The sequence below is a fragment of the Xyrauchen texanus genome, chromosome 45 (assembly GCF_025860055.1).
Source record: "Xyrauchen texanus isolate HMW12.3.18 chromosome 45, RBS_HiC_50CHRs, whole genome shotgun sequence".
Taxonomy (NCBI): domain Eukaryota; kingdom Metazoa; phylum Chordata; class Actinopteri; order Cypriniformes; family Catostomidae; genus Xyrauchen; species Xyrauchen texanus.
Genome location: NC_068320.1, coordinates 10,248,741 through 10,268,687, shown reverse-complemented (window position 1 = coordinate 10,268,687; position 19,947 = coordinate 10,248,741). Strand labels below are relative to the sequence as shown.

Genomic DNA, 19,947 nt, shown 5'->3' with positions numbered 1-19,947 from the left:
ATTCCATCCGGAGTTGCATGAATTTTTGTATCTTTTTTTGATGACGGGAGAGTCGACCCACTCTGTAAAGGGTTCTCCAGCACATCCCAAAGACTTTCAATGGGGTTAAGGTCAGGACTCTGTGGTGGCCAATGCATGTGTGAAACTGATTCCTCCCTGAACCACTCTTTGAATCACTTCTTTCCGACTAGCTTCACAAACAAGTTGCTTTCTTATGGCCACACAGCTGTTTAGTCTCTAAATTCTTGTCACATCGTGAGTGCGGAAATGCTCTTACTTTAACTAAATGCTCTTACTTTCACTACTAAACATAGCCGTGAGTTCTACTGTTGATTTTTTTATGATGTGACATCAAGCGTTTTAGTGTTCCACTTCTGTCGCTCTCTCCACGTTGTGTCAGAGAAGCGACACTAGGGGTCTCTCTTGAGTGCCGATATTCACCTCTGATCTATGAAAAAAGGCCAATGAGAAGTTGGCAGCCGGTATTTGCATGTCCCGCCCCCGGACATATGGGTATTTAAGCGGCGCAAATACAGGAGTTCACTCAGAAAATTTCTTCGGAGCCGATGGTCGTGTCTGCAATTTCTGCGAGTTACACACCAGTTCCTGCTATTCCTCTGCTGCATGCTGTTGGATCTTACGGTGCACAACAGTGGCTTTCTCCTGCTTGCACGGCTGTGCATTCCTGCCCCTGGGCGCTTCGACAGTGCAGATTAAAAATCTGCTCGAGGCAGCGGCGACTCGCCTTACAGCCAGTCCGCCTACCCTCCTGACATCGAAGCCGATGAGCTCGCCGCAGCATCGGAGGGTGCGGTATCTGACGCTGAGGACTCCCCTGGGCTGCCGCTTTCGGGCCTGCACGCCCAGGCTGAGGCCGACGCGCAGATGACCGACATGCTTTCCCGGGCAGCCACTAGCGTGGGCTTGGATTGGAACCCTCCATCCTCCCCACAGCCATCATGGCTGGACGACTGGTTCCTGGGGTCTGGACGCCGCTCACAGCCTCGTCCCACCCCAGTCCCGTTCTTCCCGGAAGTGCATGATGAGCTGACGTCTTCGTGGAGAGCACCCCTCTCCACTCGTCACACTGCCACCTGCTCATCTGCCCTCGACGGCGGAGCGCGGCATGGGTACACGCCGATTCCCCAGGTGGATAGGGCAGTTGCGCTTCACTTATGCCCCGGAAGCCCTACCACCTGGCAGGGCCGCCCTGTACTCCCCTCCCAGACCTGTAGAGCAACATCCTTGCTGAACGGAAAGGCCTACAGCTCCACAGGACACGCCGCTTCCACCCTGCATGCCGTGGCTCTCCTGCAGGTCCATCAAGCCAAGGCACTAAAAAACATGCACGGGGGTGGTCCTGATCCCAACATGCTGCAGGAACTGCGCTCAGCGACCGACCTCACCCTGAGAGTGACGAAGGTCACAGCGCAGGCGCTCGGGCAGGCGATGGCCACGCTCGTGGTCCAGGAGCGTCAACAATGGCTGAACATGGTCGAGATGCGTGAAGCAGACAAGACTCGCTTCCTCAACGCTCCTGTCTCCCAGTTTGGCCTCTTCGGCGACACCGTCGAGGACTTTGCCCAGCAGTTCTCCATGGTGAAGAAACAGATGGAGGCTGTTTCTCTCACATCATGCCTCACCGCAAACCTACCGCTACGGCTCATGCCCCGTCTGCTCGCCGAGGGCGTCCTCCCGCGGCCAGGAAACCTTCTGCTCCACCTCAACCCGGGCCCAGCTCTCAGCCCCAGCGTCGAGCCAACCGCGGGAAGCGTAAGCCCCCTGTCTCATGGACCCCCTCGAGGACCCGGAAGGCTCCCAGGCACTCCTGAGACAGCCCACCCAGAGTCCAAGACATTAGCTCCGGAGGTGGTAAGACTGCTCCATCCCCCGGTGAAGGGCTGGGAAGAGAATTTTGTGTTTTTTCATTTGCCGCACCCCCCAACAGGGGCTGTGGTACCCAAATTCTCAATAAAATAGCTATTTCCTTTGTCTCTGGGTCACATGGCCTGCAAATGCCGTTCTCACGGCACTCTGCTTTCAGGCCTCAACAGTCCCGGATTCCTGTACACGGCGTCCCCGCCTTCAGCCCCTTGAATGTTCCCCGGCCGGCCGGTTCAGACAAGTCCAGAGGACGCCAACATCAGACCTCCTCCTTAGTCACGAACCCGCCCCCTACCGGGTGCGCGGAGCAAGGTAAGTGCTTTGAGTCTATTCTCAGCACCGGAGCCTCGGGCCGCTTCACTGCCTCCCGACGCCGCATTGCCTGTTCCGGAAAACAGCAAGCTCACCCCAGTCCAGAGCATCTCTTTTCTCGGTTTGGAGTTAGACTCAGTCTCAATGACAGCACGTCTCTCCAACAAGCGTGCTCAGTCGGTGCTGAAATGCCTCGATTCCCTCAAGCCAGGTACCGTGGACCCTCTAAAATGATTCCAACAGCTCCTGGGGCATATGGCATCCCCCGCGGCGGCCGCGCCGCTGGGGTCGATGCATATGAGACCATTTCAGCACTGGCTCCAGACTCGAGTCCCGAGACGAGCATTGCGCCGCGGCACGCACAATGTGAAAGTTACCACCGCCTGCCGCCAAACCCTCAAACCCTGGACAGACCTCTGCTCTCTACGGGCAGGGGTACCCTTGCAGCAGGTGTCCCGACGTGTTCTGGTCATGACCGACGCCTCCAAATTGGGTTGGGGCGCCGTGTGCAATGGGCACACAGCCACAGGCCGTTGGAACCGGGCCCCGCTGCATTGGCACATCAACTGCCTAGAGCTGCTGGCTGTTTTCTTTGCCCTGAGGAAGTTTCTCCAGTTAATTCGAGACAAACACGTCCTAGTCCACACTGACAATGCAGTACAGCTATCGACTAAACACAATAGCAACTCCAACATCAGCATCATTGCTATTTATTTATGTACTATTAAACTTTTTTTTTTGTATGAGCCATAGTGCCCTCACACACATTATATTTTGATACAGGCAAGAAAGTGTTTATTTTTTTATGTGATGGTTATTGGTGGTTGGCAAGCTAGCTGAGCTGGAGTGCAGAGCTTCACAAGAAATATTTTCAGTGGATTCAAACATTTGTTGAAGACAATTAAATTGGTAAAATTTCATTGAAAAGAGGTCACACACCTTATGAAGGATTAAAACAAATAGTTCTTGAACTTTAAATGAAAATGTATCTTACCCTGTAGATTTTACTGGCTACAAACATTATGCTTACATTTATTCTGAGGAATAACAAACATGTGGAATGTATTTCCTTCCCCATTAATGCTATGAAATGTATATTGTGAAAAATATAGATATTAAACAAAAATGCATATTGTGATAATATTTTTGACCATATCGCCCAGCCTTAGGTGCACAACAATCATTTAATAATAATAATAATAATGATTTATATATAGTTTAAAAAAATAAATCAAGGTAAAAAGGTATTTTTAAAGTCATATTAATAAAAGTACTATACATTTAAAGAATGTTAGATTTTAATGAGACTGTGAATTTATTTACTGTCTCCAGATGGTTACACCACATATTTTAGACTTTAAGCCACAGAAAAAATATCAAAATGACTTTGAATTCAGAAATTAAAAACATGTTCATCATAGAAGAGGTGTATTAAGGTAATTGTTTTGAGTGAATTGCATTTTATGTGTTTTTGAAAAAGGTAATAGATCTGGACAAAACATTAGCCACAAGCTAGTAAGAGATATAGCAGCATAGGTAAAGTTACTGCAAATAATACTTACCATCCAATGGTAATGAAGATCATTATTAATATCAGAAATTAGTGCTCATCAGCAACATTATGCAGTGATGCAGATATTTAATCTCAAAGTAACATTCTTATAAAATGTGTACAACACAAGGTTTATTAACATATGATTTATGAATTGCTTCTGTTGTATTCCTCATTTGTAAGTCGCTTTGGATAAAAGTATCTGCTAAATTAATAAATGTAAATAAATGTAATATACCCAAGCAGGACATGTTCCTGGACTAAAAAAGATCATGATCTGGGAACAGTGGGACTTATTAAATAACCATATGTACACTTGGCATTGCACAGACTAGTCGAATATTTGGTTTTGTCGGTTAGTTTTGCCACTAGTTCATAGTCCATTCAGTCTACTCCTGGATTGATTTGCGCTTGTTCCATATTGTGGTAGCAGCAGAAAGTTTCCTCAGTGTACAAGTGCCATCCTGTGTATTTGCATGCAAATATATGTTAAAATATATTTGGAATTACACTTAAGTGTAAATAACGTGTACACACAGTGCTTTTACAAAGCATGTATGAGGTAACCATCCTGCAAACATTTAGCGAGTTAATTTACAAATGCAAGCCAAAATTCTTGCGATGTGCCCTGGATCCAATCTAGAAACTATTGGGACATGACCATTTTTGCACTGAGTATGACAACGCAAGTAACATAAATCTTACAATATATGCACACACATAAGCGGGCACATGGAGAGAAAGAATGAAGGTCATATACAACTCACAGTAAAATTATGGACATCTTTGAAATGATCCGTAAGTATTTTAAAACTGTGCAAAATATTGGAAGAATTTCGACTAGTTTAACCTCTGAGTAATTTAGAGAAGGTGAACATTGACCCGCAGATTAACAGATTAATCAGTTAACTTTGAGCGGTTTCTCATAGTAGCCGTACAAGCCCTGTCGTATGCACTTTTTATTTGTGCATATATGAATGTTTTCAAATATAATTCACAGTTTTCCAGAGTTCTCACTTAGGTTTATTCTGAGTTAATAATACATTTTTGAATCCAATTGAAACCATTTGTACAAAGAAACCGCCTTAACCCCAACCCTAACCATTAACCCTTAAAATCAGAGAGAAATGATTGTTTTTTTTTAGCAGCAGACTGGACAATATTTTTGTTAAAGCTCTAATCCTAATCCTAAACCTAATCCAAAATATATAATCTGTCGATCCAAAAACACATCCTACTTGAAATATATCAGTCACTTTTGAGTGCTATTCCAAGTCCATGCCTTGCTAGACATTCAGTTATGATTTCAAAAGAGTGCAAAGATTCAAAGAAAACTAGGTGATGGAATAATTAAAAGGATAAGAGTTCCCTGCATACTAATTAACATTATTGAAATTTCAAACCTAATCTTTAGATATCATATTTATGACATCCTAGCTGTCATCCTCTCATCTTTTCACCCTCAACTTTTATAAAGAGCTTCTTGAAAATCATCTAATGGATTAGTATGTAAAAAGCACTGTTGACATTATTCAAAATAAACAATGATGACTATTATTAATTTTCCAGTCATCTTAAGTGCACATTAAATTACCTACAAACTGCATCAATAATGCATGATCTTCCATTTCGGTTGCTTTTATAACTGCATACTGTACCGAAGATACAAAATCTGCAAGTGTTTTCTTTTAAAAATGCAGAAATTTGCTGGCTATGCAGGTTTTGGAGTGTTTGTGAGTCAGGTTATCTCAAGGTAAGATTTGTTATGCATACACAAATGACTTTGTACTTTGCTGGTCACTCTTTGTGATGAGCCTATTTGCTGCAATGCAAACAGAGTGGCATCTCTCAACTGCAAAAAGAAAAAAGAAAATTGTGATCCTTAGAAATACAAATAAAAAAAGTGATACTGACAGTTCGGTTTAATCACAACGAGCTTCCTCTAAAACTGCAATGTAACATCATGCATGTTTCTTGAAACTGAGACATGGTTTAAGAAGTCACTTAATGCTCTCTTATCTTTTTAAAATGAAGCTAATTCTACCCCATTAAGTCAAACAGCTAGTGACAAGGATTCTTTATTTAATTGGGTTTATTCAAAGAATTTTCTCGTTTACCCATTTGTACAGTTCTCACACATTGCACACAAAAACTTTTTTTGTTCAAACATGGTGGGGACTAGGGGTTGCACAACTACTGATTTTTAATAGTGGACTAGTCGAGTCCATTAGTCGAGTTGAATTCGACTAGTCAGGATGTACTTCCACCCCCAAACCACTGCAAAACTGAAGTGAATCGCGTTCTTGAAGGAGCTAACAGCATCCAAGTCATATATCCATACAAAGGTGAAAATCAGATGTATTCCATCAGGTCATTGGACTTTTTTCTAACTATCGCCAAATCATGTTCTTGAAGGAGCGATCAGCATCCAGGTCAGCATAACACTTGTATTTTGGTTGTGTTCGAAGGCCAATTTGTATATACTGCCGGTTATCGTAGCATTTGCTAATGCTATTCTATATGTGCACATGTGCAATTTATATACAGAGATTGTGTAAGATTGTTGTTGACACAATGAATCAATTGCATTGTTGAGCAGAGTGACACAGTACAAACACCAGTTCTGAAGTGCATTCTTTGTGACATTGAGTCTGTTTACATGCACACCAAAATGCTGCTAACTCTCTAAAATCAGCTTATATGAAAAATCTGACAAGGCAAGAAATATGCGTTTACATGACATTTGAGATAATCGCGTTATTCTCTACTTTTGAAGTCAAACCGCGAAGAGGCATGCACTCAACATGTTGCCACATTGGATGAACCTGTAAGAAGACCGGGTAAGGTGTTTACATGGCACGCGTAATGGGCAAAAATCTACCTGTGTCAATAGGGTTATTCATAAGCCGTTTATGACATTTACGGCAATAAAGGAACACGGTTTATTGCATTAACCTAACCACAAGCATTGCCGGGTTATTAAGCATAGCTGGTGTAAGAATGTGCATGTAAACGCGCTTACTGTCTTTTAATGCCAGTCTCACAGACCTATATTTGAGCCATTACGTATTTTCAATGTAGAACCATCAGGCTTCACACCTGCTGTATTTCCAACAGATGCATTTGGAGATCGACTTAAGGCTGACAGATTCAACTACGTTAGTTGTGGCCCTGTCCCAAATGGCACACTTAATGTGGACATGTGTTCTTGTGGCCTTCATTTGTCCATGCCCACAAAGTCCACTATATTGATAAATTATTTGAAATTCATCATTTGAATGCTGGGTGTCACCATCACGTACAGCCACATTTGACAGTCCATTGTCTCCAATAGTGTGTTCTCTTTGCAGTCGCCACCAGATTCTTGACCGGTTTCGTGAGAATTACCCATTGAACCATGATATTATTTTAATTCTGAGCTAATGATATTTTCTATCCCCTAATCCAACTCTTATACCTCAACCATACATTTTTACATTTTCATTAAGATGTTTAGTATGTTTATTAAGCAGTTTTACTTGTAGAGAGTGCTGGTAAAATAGGCAAAATCTGACCTGTTTTTCCTTCTTTATAAATAAGTGTGTGAATATTTTGTAAAAGAAGTATTGAAATGAAAAGGTAATGGGGACCTTTTCATTTCAATTCTTCCTTTACAAAATGTTCACGCACTTATTTGAAGAATTACATTTAAGTCATGAAATATCTGCTAATAAGCATATTGGATTTTGTATTTCACAACAACTTCTTGCAAGCCTGAAGAGTCTGACATTTAATTTCCAACAAAAGAGATGAGTCAGTTACCCTTCATACTTTTTATATCTTTGTTCTTATGCAACAGCCTGCCCTTTGGAATTAGAGGCATTTCACTGTATATATATATATATATAAAAAAAAGTGCTCAAAACTCAGCGCAGTGAATAGAGGGGTGCCCAAAAGTGACATCAGGCAAACCATTGGAAACAGTTGTTAGCTTATATCCACGGTCCAGATCGAGGCCATTTAGAAATTAATGAACATCGGATGAAATAATAGCCACACTATAAGCATCCTTCTTAGAGACTGGAGGTCAGGTTAGCCCCAGAATTCATCTCTTTAATTAGCACCTGCCCTTGTCTGACAGTGAGCCTCTCTTGCAATTGATGGAGCTCTCTCTGGGGAAATCACAACCGCTACACCTAGACGTTCTTTGGAGACTTGTGGTGAGTACACACGTTTACAAGTTGCCATGCCACTTTCCTGCTTCCCACCTCCTAAAGTACTTACACAAACAAGCTCCAAGAAGGTTTCGGAAATACCCTTGCATGTTCTTACCCCCTCTTCACCCTTTGCTTGGGATGTGCAAGAATGCTAGTTCTAGCTGAGAGGGTCATCTTAGTTTATATTTGTCAGAGCCTTCGCCTCTGCTGAGTGCATCACCACCCTTGATAGCCAATCACAGCCAAGGACTCTGTGATGCTGTGCCACTCTCACTGGAGGGATTCCGAAGGAAATGCCTAGTGACGGCGCATGGTAGAACATGCAAGAGTCTCTCTCGCGCTCTCACTATCTCTCCCTCCCTCTCTCTAATTCTGGACTAGATGCATGCACTGTCTGGTTTTTAACAGGGGTAGCACATTGCCATGCATGGTACTCTCTGCAGGCTCGTCAAAGAATAGTGGCAACAGCAGCTCTCTGTCTCTATATCCTGCTCTCACTCTCTCCTCCTCCAGACAGGACTCCTCCTCTCCATCTCTCTGTGACTCCCTCTCTTTTGCAAATTATCTGCCCTTCACTTCCTCCCAGCTGAAGCAGGAGATAACAACAGCACTCTATACACAGGTAGGCACTCCATTTCCCCCTTCTCTATTTCCTTTTCTTTTTCTATTTCCTTTCCTTGATGTGCTGCTAAAGTTGCATGCAGGTGTTGCTGGTTTGTTTTGTATTGGACGCTATTTCTAAAGTAGACAGATACTGGGTTAGAGTAGTAAGTGCCATAAGAAATTCCCGCCCCTACAGCATGGCATTTGTTTTCACACCAACACCGATTTTGGCACCATTACCTTCCTCTTTCGGTTGGATAATTTCTGCAAGAAACCCATCATCTACTGGCACACTTAGCTGAGATATGCTTATCCAAGTAGAGAAAAATGATTCACACATTACTTGCTAGAGATTGGAGATGTGTTTTCTTATGTGTTTGATTGTGTGTGGAAATGTGTGTGTCTGTGGGTGGATAGTTGGGAGGATGGAAGGGAGGGGATCTATATTCATCCCAGAGAAACTAATCTTGTAGCAGTCCTCCGTATCCGATAAAACACTCTCTTCTTCTTTGCTCCTTCTACCCTTCACGTGTGATGGGTTTACCTGTGGCTAAGGATAGTGGAGAAAATTATTACAGAATCAAAGATAATTCCCGCACTAAAAGAGGTTCTTTCTTCTCTGCTCTTTTTTTGCTCAGCTCATTGAGCATATGTGGAAGCGCATCAACATATATTCAGGTAGGCAGATTGTTTCTCCTTCAACCAAGAGGAACAGGTGAAGAGAATTAGATATATAGGAAAGTAGATGTGTCATGTGTCATCCCTCGATGAACGAAATACAAGACTGGCTGTTTCAACACAAACCGTACTTGAGGTCCCTTCTAAACTCAAGCCCTCCCTTTGTTTGCACCCACGAATTGAGGATGGATTGTATAACATCCAATACATGTTGAAATCTCCTTTAGCTATTATGTTCTAAAGGGCTTGGGCCATTGTAGCTAGCCACACTCACAATTGAGGCAGAGCCTGGTGTCTATTGCAGTCTGTTCCTGCATCTGTCATTACCTCATATCTCTGTTGGGCAGATCAGTGGTTGCTATGCACGCCTAGTGAGAGCGAGGTGCAGGGATTGCTCTGCTGTAGCCTTGGGCTTATCCAATTCAACTGTGCTGATCCTCCACTGGAATACATTAGTGCTCACGGGCTATGATTAAACAGTTGCCAAGCGAAACCAGAGGAATAGCTCTCAAAACTCATCAGAACAGACCACAAGAACACATTAAGATGCAAGTTCTGTAAGATGCCATTATTGTTGTCTCAGCTTTGCTTCTCTGAATCATACTATATTACTGTATATTAGAATTATTGCTTTGATGGCAGTCACATAATTGTGAACTTGAACTAATCAACAAAGTTGGTTGTGGCTTTGTCGTTTTAAAGAGAGAGTTCTCCCAAAAAGACAAAACGTAGTATATTATGGCAATCATCAACAACATTCTTTTGCCTGAGAGGAACTGATGGCTTGAGTGGTTCCATTTTCCCAGAGGGTGTTATACGTAATATCGTCCCACGAGAAATTTCCTGGCAACCACGACAACGCAGCGCATGGACCGTAAAAATATTGAATGCCCCCAGCAGTTGCCAAGGGCAATGTCATGCATTATCAGCCTTGTTAAATCTCCATTAATGAGGGAAGATTCAAGTCTAGTACTAACAATCTGTTCTATTGTTGTAAATGCTCAGCAGCGTATCTCTGGAAGTCTTTAGACAAAACCTTTTAGATAATGATCAGTCACCTTTATTATTTTGTGTCTGCTACAAATTTGCCTACACAGTTTCCTTGCGTGATGAAATTTGAAGGTAGAAAAATAATTGTTTTAGTGCCTGAGTGTGTGTGTATCATTCTGAGATATATATATATATATATATATATATATATATGTTTTTCCATATCTGCAGAAGCCAAAGCACCGTTGTTAGGAGTAATAGAAGCCATAAGATAAAAATAGCATCTCTATTATGATTTGACCTTGGACAGCTGGTTGCATGGCTGCAGATACCTGGCCAAGAGAAGTGTACGGATCACTGACATGCTCCACAAAGAGTCTGGGGCAGCCATGATAAATGTGTGCAGTAACAGTTTTTCGTCAGGTGCAGACACCATCTCAGTGACACTGACTGTGAGTAGCAAGGACAGATTCAAAAAACAATATCATTGTTATCACAAACATGGAAAGACTCATTTTGTAGTCAATGCAATGGAACTTCTAGCGACAAGGTTAAGCAATCTAGTCCTGTGTTTCGTAGTTAGTGGTTCACAGGTCTGTCACAAAAGTGAAAAAGTGAACTGTTTTAGCAAAGAATTGCAAAAGAATACAAACTATTTCTCCTCTTAATGTGCATATAATCCAAGGAGAGAGAAGGCTTGCACACAGTCTGCCTAATATTGTGAAGGTCCCCCCTGGGTCCGTGAAAACAGCGCCAACCCGCATCTCAGAATAGCATTCTGAGATTATATTCTTCTCATCACAATTGTACAGAGTAGTTGTCTGAGTTACCATAGACTTTGTCAGTTCGAACAAGTCTGGCCAATCTCTGTTGACCTCTCTCATCAACAAGGCATTTCTGTCCACAGAACTGCCGCTCACTGGATGTTTTTGGCACCTTTTTTTGTAAATTCTAGAGACTGGTGTGTGTGAAAGTCTGGCACCACTAAACATGCTATGGTCCAAATCACTGAGATCAAATTTTTCCCCATTTTGATGGTTGATGTGAACATTAACAGAAGCTCCAGACCCGTATTTGCATGATTTTATGCACTGCACTACTGCCACATGATTGGCTGATTAGACAATCGCATGGATGATTGTTGGTGCCAGTAACTTGGTATTGGATCAAAAAGAAAATAAGTGCTTTCAGCCATCACTACCACTAATTACTGTATATAATTATGCATGATAAGGATATCAAAATAAATAGGCCTAACAACTTTTAAAAGGGAGGACAAAACACTTCTCGTATTTATTTAGTTTTTAGTTTTTTTAGTTAGCAACGTACATTGATCAAAAGTCACATTGTTTTGGGCAACTTCATTGGCCATTTCCTAATATGGTTAATACTAATACAATATTTGTCTATGTGTGAGGCTGATAAAGCACACTTCTGCTGTTTTTTGGGACTATGTAGTTTAAAGTAATATTAATACATTTCAGCGTTCGATTAAAAATACATTTTTTGTATAATAAACAATTATGGTTGTGAGTTAGGTCACCACTTGATGTCCTTTGTAAAATATGTCAAGGCTATAAGGGGTTGTTATAATTTATGTCCAGTGGATTGCTCACAATGAAATAACTAATTCAAGCATTGCAACCTATTGGTGGCTTCTTTTGGGACCCTCCTGAACAGTAACACTATAATTCTTCGCCCAATGACTGAGATGGATAACAAAAAACAAGGCTATGTTTATACAGGCAAGCAGCAGGGGTCATACAAATCACAAGCAGGAGAGCCTCATGGGAAAGGCTGTTGAATAAATATTGTTTGATGTATCAGAGCACTGGAGCTCTTTCAAGGTCAGTAAAAGAATGATGAGACTATATTTTCTTTGCTTTAAAACAATATACAAGAACTGAAAAGGTTTGTTTTTTCTATACTTTTGTGCGAAATGTATACAGGACATTTTTATGCTTTGTAAATACATTATTTACATAACCCTTGACCTTGTGAAATGAATGTGCTACCCTAGCCAAAAGTGGTTCTGCTTTCGATTTTTGTTTTTTTTAAAGATTTTTAAAATGAAAATCATCTTCATATACTCACTCAATGATATACTCCTATAATTTCAAACACATATTACGTTCTTCTTTTGAACTAAAGAAGGTTGTTGTTTTCTTTCGCGTAAAGAAAGCAAATTGCAACTGAGGCTTTTGGTCACTTACATTCTGCCTTTTGTGTTTCACGAAATAACGTAAGTCATACGGGTTTGAAACAACATGAGAGTGAGTTAAGGATGACCTATTGGGCACTTTTACCTAATATAAGGTAAAATCTTTGTACAATATGCCCAGCATTTTAAATAGACTAAAGCACATGAGTAAAGTGGTTATCATAGTCAAATGCAAGTTCCACAATATACAATTTCTATAAATGACCTTGTAAATTCATAAAGTCCTCCTAAAATTATATATATATTTTTTTTATATTATAAAATATCAGAAAGTGTTTCTTGTGGATGCTGTAAATATATAGGTGAGTTTTGTCCAGTCTGTATAATTCTACTAGGAAATACAGTAGATGCAATTGCATTATTAGGGCTGCTCAATGTTCCACATATTGCTAAGCAACGGAGGAGAGGTCCTCAGAGAATGTAACCAGCCTTCTGACTCCATAGCACAGCCTTGGCACATACGCATAAACACACACAGATGGTAGTGAGCAATGCTCGTTCCATAGCATTTGCCATACCCATGTTGCCATGGCGGTTACATTTATGCGCAGTTAGCAGAAGTGACGTAATCTACTCCTCTTTAATCAGTGCACGAGGGTGCAAGAGAGTCATGAAGCCTCACCTTGAGCAATGCACATGTATCTATAAATAATGCATCTATATTGTTTCTTACCAATGCTGATAGGCGTTCAAGATCTTGCTTTTATCTGGTTTTAGAGGTATATGAATGCCTTGATCGCCATGGACCTACATTGATAATTCTTGGATTGCATGATCAATACTGTCTTGATCAAAACAGAGGAAAACTGTTAAATGGTTTTGCAGAACTCCTCCTCAAGGTACTGCATCAGATGTAAGACAAAGCTCTTTAAAGATTGAAATATTGTATTTAGTTATTTGTACAAATAAAGATCTATTTGATGTGGCCCACTGGCCCAGAAATGATCTTCCTGCATGGCTTGACTCACTTCTATTTTAGCTATAACAATTCAGCATGAGTGTGCTCAAGTGACAATTAAAAATAATTGAATGTGTTTGCAAAAGTCACAACTAATGAGCATCAGCATTTCATTTGGTTAAAATAAAAAAAATGAAGCCGTGAGTCATAAATTTGTCTTTCAGGTGACATTTCCCAGAAATAGTAGGGGAAATCCATAAACCATAATGCATCATAAATCTCATATGCCATGTGCTGCCATGTTTTATTGCGTTTAATGAACAAATATTGCTCAGCATCTGACTGTTTTCTAGCCCCAAGATCTCAAAATATATTACAGGGCTAGGTGTGTGGGAAGATTGGGGGGTGTGGTTTTACGATGAAAAATATTTTCTTTTCTCCCCTGAGAAAGTTCTTGGAGGAAATTGCCTCTCCCACAACATTTTCAGATCCCAGTGTTCTCGCACCAGAATGACATCCTTCAAGCAGAAACTGATTTCAGTACTCTGTATGTCACACATGTCAACCGTTATAACATATAAATTGGGGCTGTATAGATACCCCAGTCGTGCACGGCAGCATCCCACCAATCCCCCCCTCACTCCCACACCACTTCTTGAAGGTGAGTGTGTCAGGGGGGATTAATTATTACTAAAGGGCAGAGTCTGCCACAGAGGTGGGCTGGAGGATATTTTGAATGTTTTATGAATCTAATAAGGGAGGAAAGAAAAAAGCACAAAACAAAAAATAGATATTTTATTGTTCTGCAGTTTGCTCATCGTTCAAAAGCTGTTCACGCACCATCAGGAGGGAAATTACAATATCCCAGGATGCATCAGGAAGCTGTGTGCTGCTGTCCGGGTTTCAATGAGAGATTCAAACAAATGGAATTAGAAAGATGATAGTGCATGCTACGATATCCAGAGGTCTTTAAAGGCCTCTTTGGATTGATGCTCCTTGAGTTGTAATTACGTTTTATAGGATATTTAAATGTTTTGTTGGCACAGCTATGGCGTTATACCATGTAGCAGTAGAAATGTGTCAACTATGGTAGATATATCCATGTAGCTATTAGTAGGCAGGACTGCTTTACGTTATTTACACGTGAGAGAGTTATAAGGTCATTTGAATTAATGCTAAAACACAGCAGGGTACTGGGGTGTAACGCAAAGCGTTTGTTTCCGTTTGCCAAGAAATATCACAAATTGCCGCATTATTATAGAAATAATAGAGTATAATAGTTTTCGTTCACTGCAAATATTTGCCAGAAGTTTGCAGATCTTCACCAGTAGTGGTGAACCTGCATCAAACCATTGGCAACAAAATTGAGTTTGCCACAAAGCTCATTTGCATGTGAAAATAATGGGTGGCGATTTTGCGAGAACTCTTGATTTTTGTAAGGAGGCACATGTCATAACTATGCCTTTTTATAATTTTAGTTTTACTGTTTTGAGGATTTAAACTCAAGTGTTATGAAAGTGAAGCTTACGTTACATTGATGCAAGACTTATCATTCATTTGTTAAGTATTCATATTCATCATTTGATTTGTGTCCATTAAGTTCCACATACATGGAGATAATGATCAACTGCGATGAAGTCCCTTTCATATTTCAAGCATTCAAATCAATGGTTATCAAAAAATGGATATATCATAATGTACTATTTAGGCTACTGTTACCATGATATTAGAAGTTTTTAAGGGGTGTTTATGCTTGCATGAAAAGACTAAGTGTAAATGCCCTAAAAGACAGATTCAAGATGGATATAAATCTGATCATGTCTTCCTTAGGTGGTTTGAGATGCATTCCAGACAAAAAATGCATCTGGCTGTTTGAGCCACATATGTAAACTTTACTCCACCCAAACTCGTGCCCCGGTCCTTCACATCGCAAGTGCAAAGCTCTATCTGTTGAGCAACCGCACAATTCAAGCACCTTCAAACAAGATTGTAAATGTATCTTATGTAATCCAAACATTAAAATGTATCTCCTTACAAGTTATGTGCTATAATGTTAGTGTTTTGATGTCATAGTATCCTATGACAATGTATGAGGAACAGGGTGAAAAGTGAGTTTATGAACTTAATCTGCCATTAATCTGCCTTTTTACTCGTGATTTGTGAAAGTGAATAAAAGTCATTGATGTTGTAGCACCTCTAGTGTTTATTTCACCAAGAAAATGGTGCAATACATACAAAGTGCCATGTAAAAGTCAATCAAGTGCAAAAATGTATAGTAACATGATTTTATGAGACCACATTCACCGTCCACCCCAGACCCAGCATGTAAGCCTTTGAGTACAGCCGAGTCTGCAAATAAATATACATAAAAGCCACATCCCCATTGTGAACTGCATGAAGTAAATAACTCTACATATACAACTCGCCCTCCTTAACTGTAATCAACAACATGTGTCACACAAAAGTGTGTGGGTGTGTGTGATTGAAGAAGCGGTAGAGCAGTTTCCCTCTAGTGCGGACTAGTTACTGCATTTGCTCTTATATTGAACAGAACCCACTGTCTTTTATTAAGAGTGGTGAATCCACCCTACCAGCTCACTGAAATGAAACTTATGATGGAGAGAGAGAACAATAGATGTGATATATATATATCAGTGGCGAATTATCAGGGCCAGCAAATTCTTCTCTGCTGGCCTAACATGCCAAATAAATACATATTTTTCATCCTTTCATTCTCAATCACCTTTTTGCCAATGTATGTTTAATCGCTTTCCACTCTTAATTAATCTAAAAACAAATATAGAAAAACGAACGTCAGAATTTATTCCTTGATGTTTATAAGGAAAGTGTGACAACTGTTTCACAAATTGCATGCCTGAAGCCGAAGCGACATGTGAGTTTGAGCTCCACCCCCTCAGGCCTTCAGAATTTTTTTCAGAATCCCTCAACAGTGCAAATGAATGGGCAACTAAAGTCTGATTGTCAGATTCATCAGCCAATCAGATTGATTCATTTGTTCTTTTTGAGTGATCTTTAGGATATGTCCCGGTCGAGGCCTTCTAGCTGGACTTGAGTAACGCAATCACGCTTTAAGTGACGTAATTTGAAAGCGAGCGTGAGATCTTACTAACAGTCGGCTGTCATTACTGTAATTATAGTAATACCGATAAATTACTTCATTTCCACATTACATGATATTAAAACTTGTTTAACAGTCATCTGCAGAAACAGGTATTTAAAACATTATAATCTCTTTTGATAAGCATACACCTGTAGCAACAATGCTAGCACTGCAGGATTGTTCATCAGTTGGGTTGCTAGGAGACATCTCTGAGAGTCAAACTCCTGCTAAGCTAACCGGAGCATTGCAGTTTTGTTTCCTTAAACGTCATCTTCCGAATATCGGGGAATGGAATGCTTTTATGGTCGGAGATATCTAGTATGAATATCCCTCATCCAACTTGAATGGAATGTAGCATAACCGTGTACCCTGATGAATCTAAATTGATTGCAAGCAACATTTAAATCGCAAATATTATTAGATACATTTTTCCAGGTATAATAGACCTCCTTGGTAGATTCATATGAAGAATTATGATTTTTGAATGTCTGTTTGGGAGACATCCATTTCACAAAACAGCCATACTACAGTTAAAATTAGGCTTGCTTGAGCATTGTTTCGTTTCAAGTTCTGGCATTCGTGCATGGACGTGCTCTTAAAATGTCAATTGGTATTACTAGTTAGCTGCGATATCATGTCTTATTCATTGTGAAACTGTGTTTTATTAATGCCAGAATCACACTGAAGGCCTAGACTTTAAATGCAAGGCCCGCTTTCAATTTTGTTCAATTTTAAAGTGTGATCTTCAATACTTCTTTATTATAACTAGAGTAAGGTGCACATATTGGCCACCTCTTTCCACCCACCTGTCGTTATCTCTCATGCAAGCATCCTCGCTGTCGCTATGGAAACCAAGTCTCTTGCCTGCTGTAACTCAAATGACATGAAGATGTACCATCCTCATTGCATTTGTGTGCTGTGGGACTTCTGGTGTAAAATAATGCAAATGACTGGAATTCTTTCACACTTAAAATTCCGGAAACTTCTGTCATCATTTACTCACACTCCATAGACGTCCATAGTCCATTTCAGAGCTTCTGGAAAAAGTGCAGTACCAGTAGAGATCTACCGGTAGTGTGTTTTGCCTATACCGATACCTAAAATGTTAGAAAAGGCCGATATCGATTATTCGGCTGATCGGATCGATTTATAGAATGTGTAAAAAAATTATCTTAGTCTTTCCTTACAATGACGGGCAATGACAACAATGTTTTTAACTCAAACAAACATGGCATGCAGCCGTGGAGAGACGTGCATATCTATATACTGTTTGTCGAGATCTGAGCCGATATTTTCCTCACCAGCAAGCCTGGTTGCTGTCTTCCTTTTTTAGCTTCTCGTGGTCAGATGTGAAGTCAAAGCAGCACTCTCTTGACAGAAAACGAAATTGTTTGTGAGCAACGTGCAACACAATTGCCGGAATAATAGTACGGCACAACAGGCCAACGGCATAGCTCTCACCAAGTTAAAGTCACATAGACTGGCCTCACTCTTTGCTTCTCTTATTTTTCTTCTCTCTTCCTTTTTGTTTATCTTTTTCTTGTTTAAGCGTCTGACAGATTTGAGGCTCCCCAGAAGAACATAACGTTTGAAGCACTCACAGTACTGTCTACACATGCTGTGCTGCATCAATGACTAAAATGAGGCTTTCCCCTAAAACATGTCCACCCATCCCCATGTAAAAACACTCATTATCCACTCGCCTATTGGGCTGCTCGCTCCAGCAGGGAGCCAGGCCAGTACTATTATTGACTAATGTAATGGTTTATAAAAGAGGGATTATAAAAGAGCAGGCACAAACATTATCTAATGAACGAAACACAAGACTGCGAGAGATTAATGGCATTCTGAACTCTGTGCTCCCTATCCATGATTGAATCACACTGGACAATCTAAGATTAATCTGTAGTTGCTGACTAATAATATTAACTACCATTATGGTGAGAGCTAAGCTTGTTGCATGAATGTGAAACAATTAAGGTTTTTAATGGTTTGTTTTCTCAGTTTCTCAGTTAGTAATTTAAAGGAATTTATTAGATAAGTATTTTGGGTTATACAATTGAAATCTCTGTGGCATGCTGTCAATTACCACAGAAATTATTTGACTTGTTCTTTAGTTTGTAAAAAACAGAAATGCGTTGACCGTAAAGCTGACGAAACATACTCTATGTGACTACGTTAACGCAGACACTTCTAGCTATGAAAGCTCGATTTTGTGTGTTATTATGTTCCTAAATGCAATTCATAACACAACACAAAATCAAGTTGCATTCTCAGCATTGCTGCAAGGGGCACTATAGCAGACATTAGAATGAACTGTCGGCTCCATTTTTTGTTTTCTCTTTCAAGTGAACTACTGTAATGTCATTGCAACAGTTTGAAGAGAAATCTGCTGAGCAAGTAAGTTAAAATTGATGTATTTATTGTAACTTACCTGAATAATGACACATCCAGTTTTACTGCACAAACATTTGAAGGTATCTCTATCGCCCCCTTTAGTACTGATGTTTCTTACCGCCACATTAACGTAAGAATGCATGCTAAGTTTGTTCAACTGGACTGCACATCTGTGTTTGTCTGCTTGTATAAGCATGTTTTTGGCCTAATACACTTACAATGGAAACTTAGCAGGCTAGCATGCCTTCTAAACCTAGAGGGTTCAACAGCAGAAATGTGAAGCTTATGTTCTTGCTAAAGCACGTTCATGAATTCTTCAGTAATGTTTGCTATTTGGGGTAAAGTTGTCTAAATTGTCCTTTTGAGTTGGGACTACTGTTCTAGGTGGATGCATGGACATATACAGTGTATGTGTCTCTTCTTAGTATTCATTTTTAGTTTTTTAGCTAGTCATTAAATGAGTAGAATGATTGGAATGATACCAATTTACCAGTACTTACTGTGCAAGCTGTATCCAGTCTCAGGCGAGCACATGTAATGTATTAGTGTTACTTATATACTTTAGAAACCAGTTTGACAGTTGCATATTGTGTGTGTGTGTGTGTGTGTGTGTGTGTGTGTGTGAGAGATCCGTTTCTTTGAGAATTTATACGAGCGTAACAGTGCAAAATACAAACAAAATTATCACTGAATCTTATAGAAGCAATCTTAAAAAATGCATAAGACATTGCAATTCACTAGTTGCCCAAGTTTCAGATTAAAGACCCCCACCCCAGAAGTGAAGTGATCAGCCACTTGAAGACATGCAATAGCTCTGTGAATCACAAAAGGCTGTGTTTAATAACTAAATATATAGTATGTGCAGCGTCAGTGTGTTAGTGAATGGTGCTGCTCTGTTGACACAAACTCACGCACAGGCTGGTGATGCACTGACGGCTTTTTTTAGCCTTCACAGCGGTGCGCAATATTTTAGTGATACTAAAGAACAGCATCTCAGATGTAGATGCACAATAGTTCAGTTCACATAAAATGTGCATTTAGAATGGCACCGGAGGTGCATTTTACCAGAATTTGAAGAAGCAGCGAATTAAACTA

At 40.4% G+C, this 19,947-nt stretch overlaps 1 protein-coding gene across 2 annotated transcripts in view; it reads left to right on the top strand.

Moving 5' to 3' along the window:
* Positions 1-8,312: 8,312 nt before the first annotated feature.
* LOC127637683 (synaptotagmin-1-like) overlaps positions 8,313-19,947 on the top strand; it is a 278,056-nt gene continuing 266,421 nt past the window's right edge. For both annotated transcript variants that reach the window (XM_052118892.1, XM_052118890.1), the window contains exon 1: positions 8,313-8,566. The gene's annotated coding sequence lies outside the window, so the exon portion shown is untranslated. The remainder of the gene's footprint in view (positions 8,567-19,947) is intronic.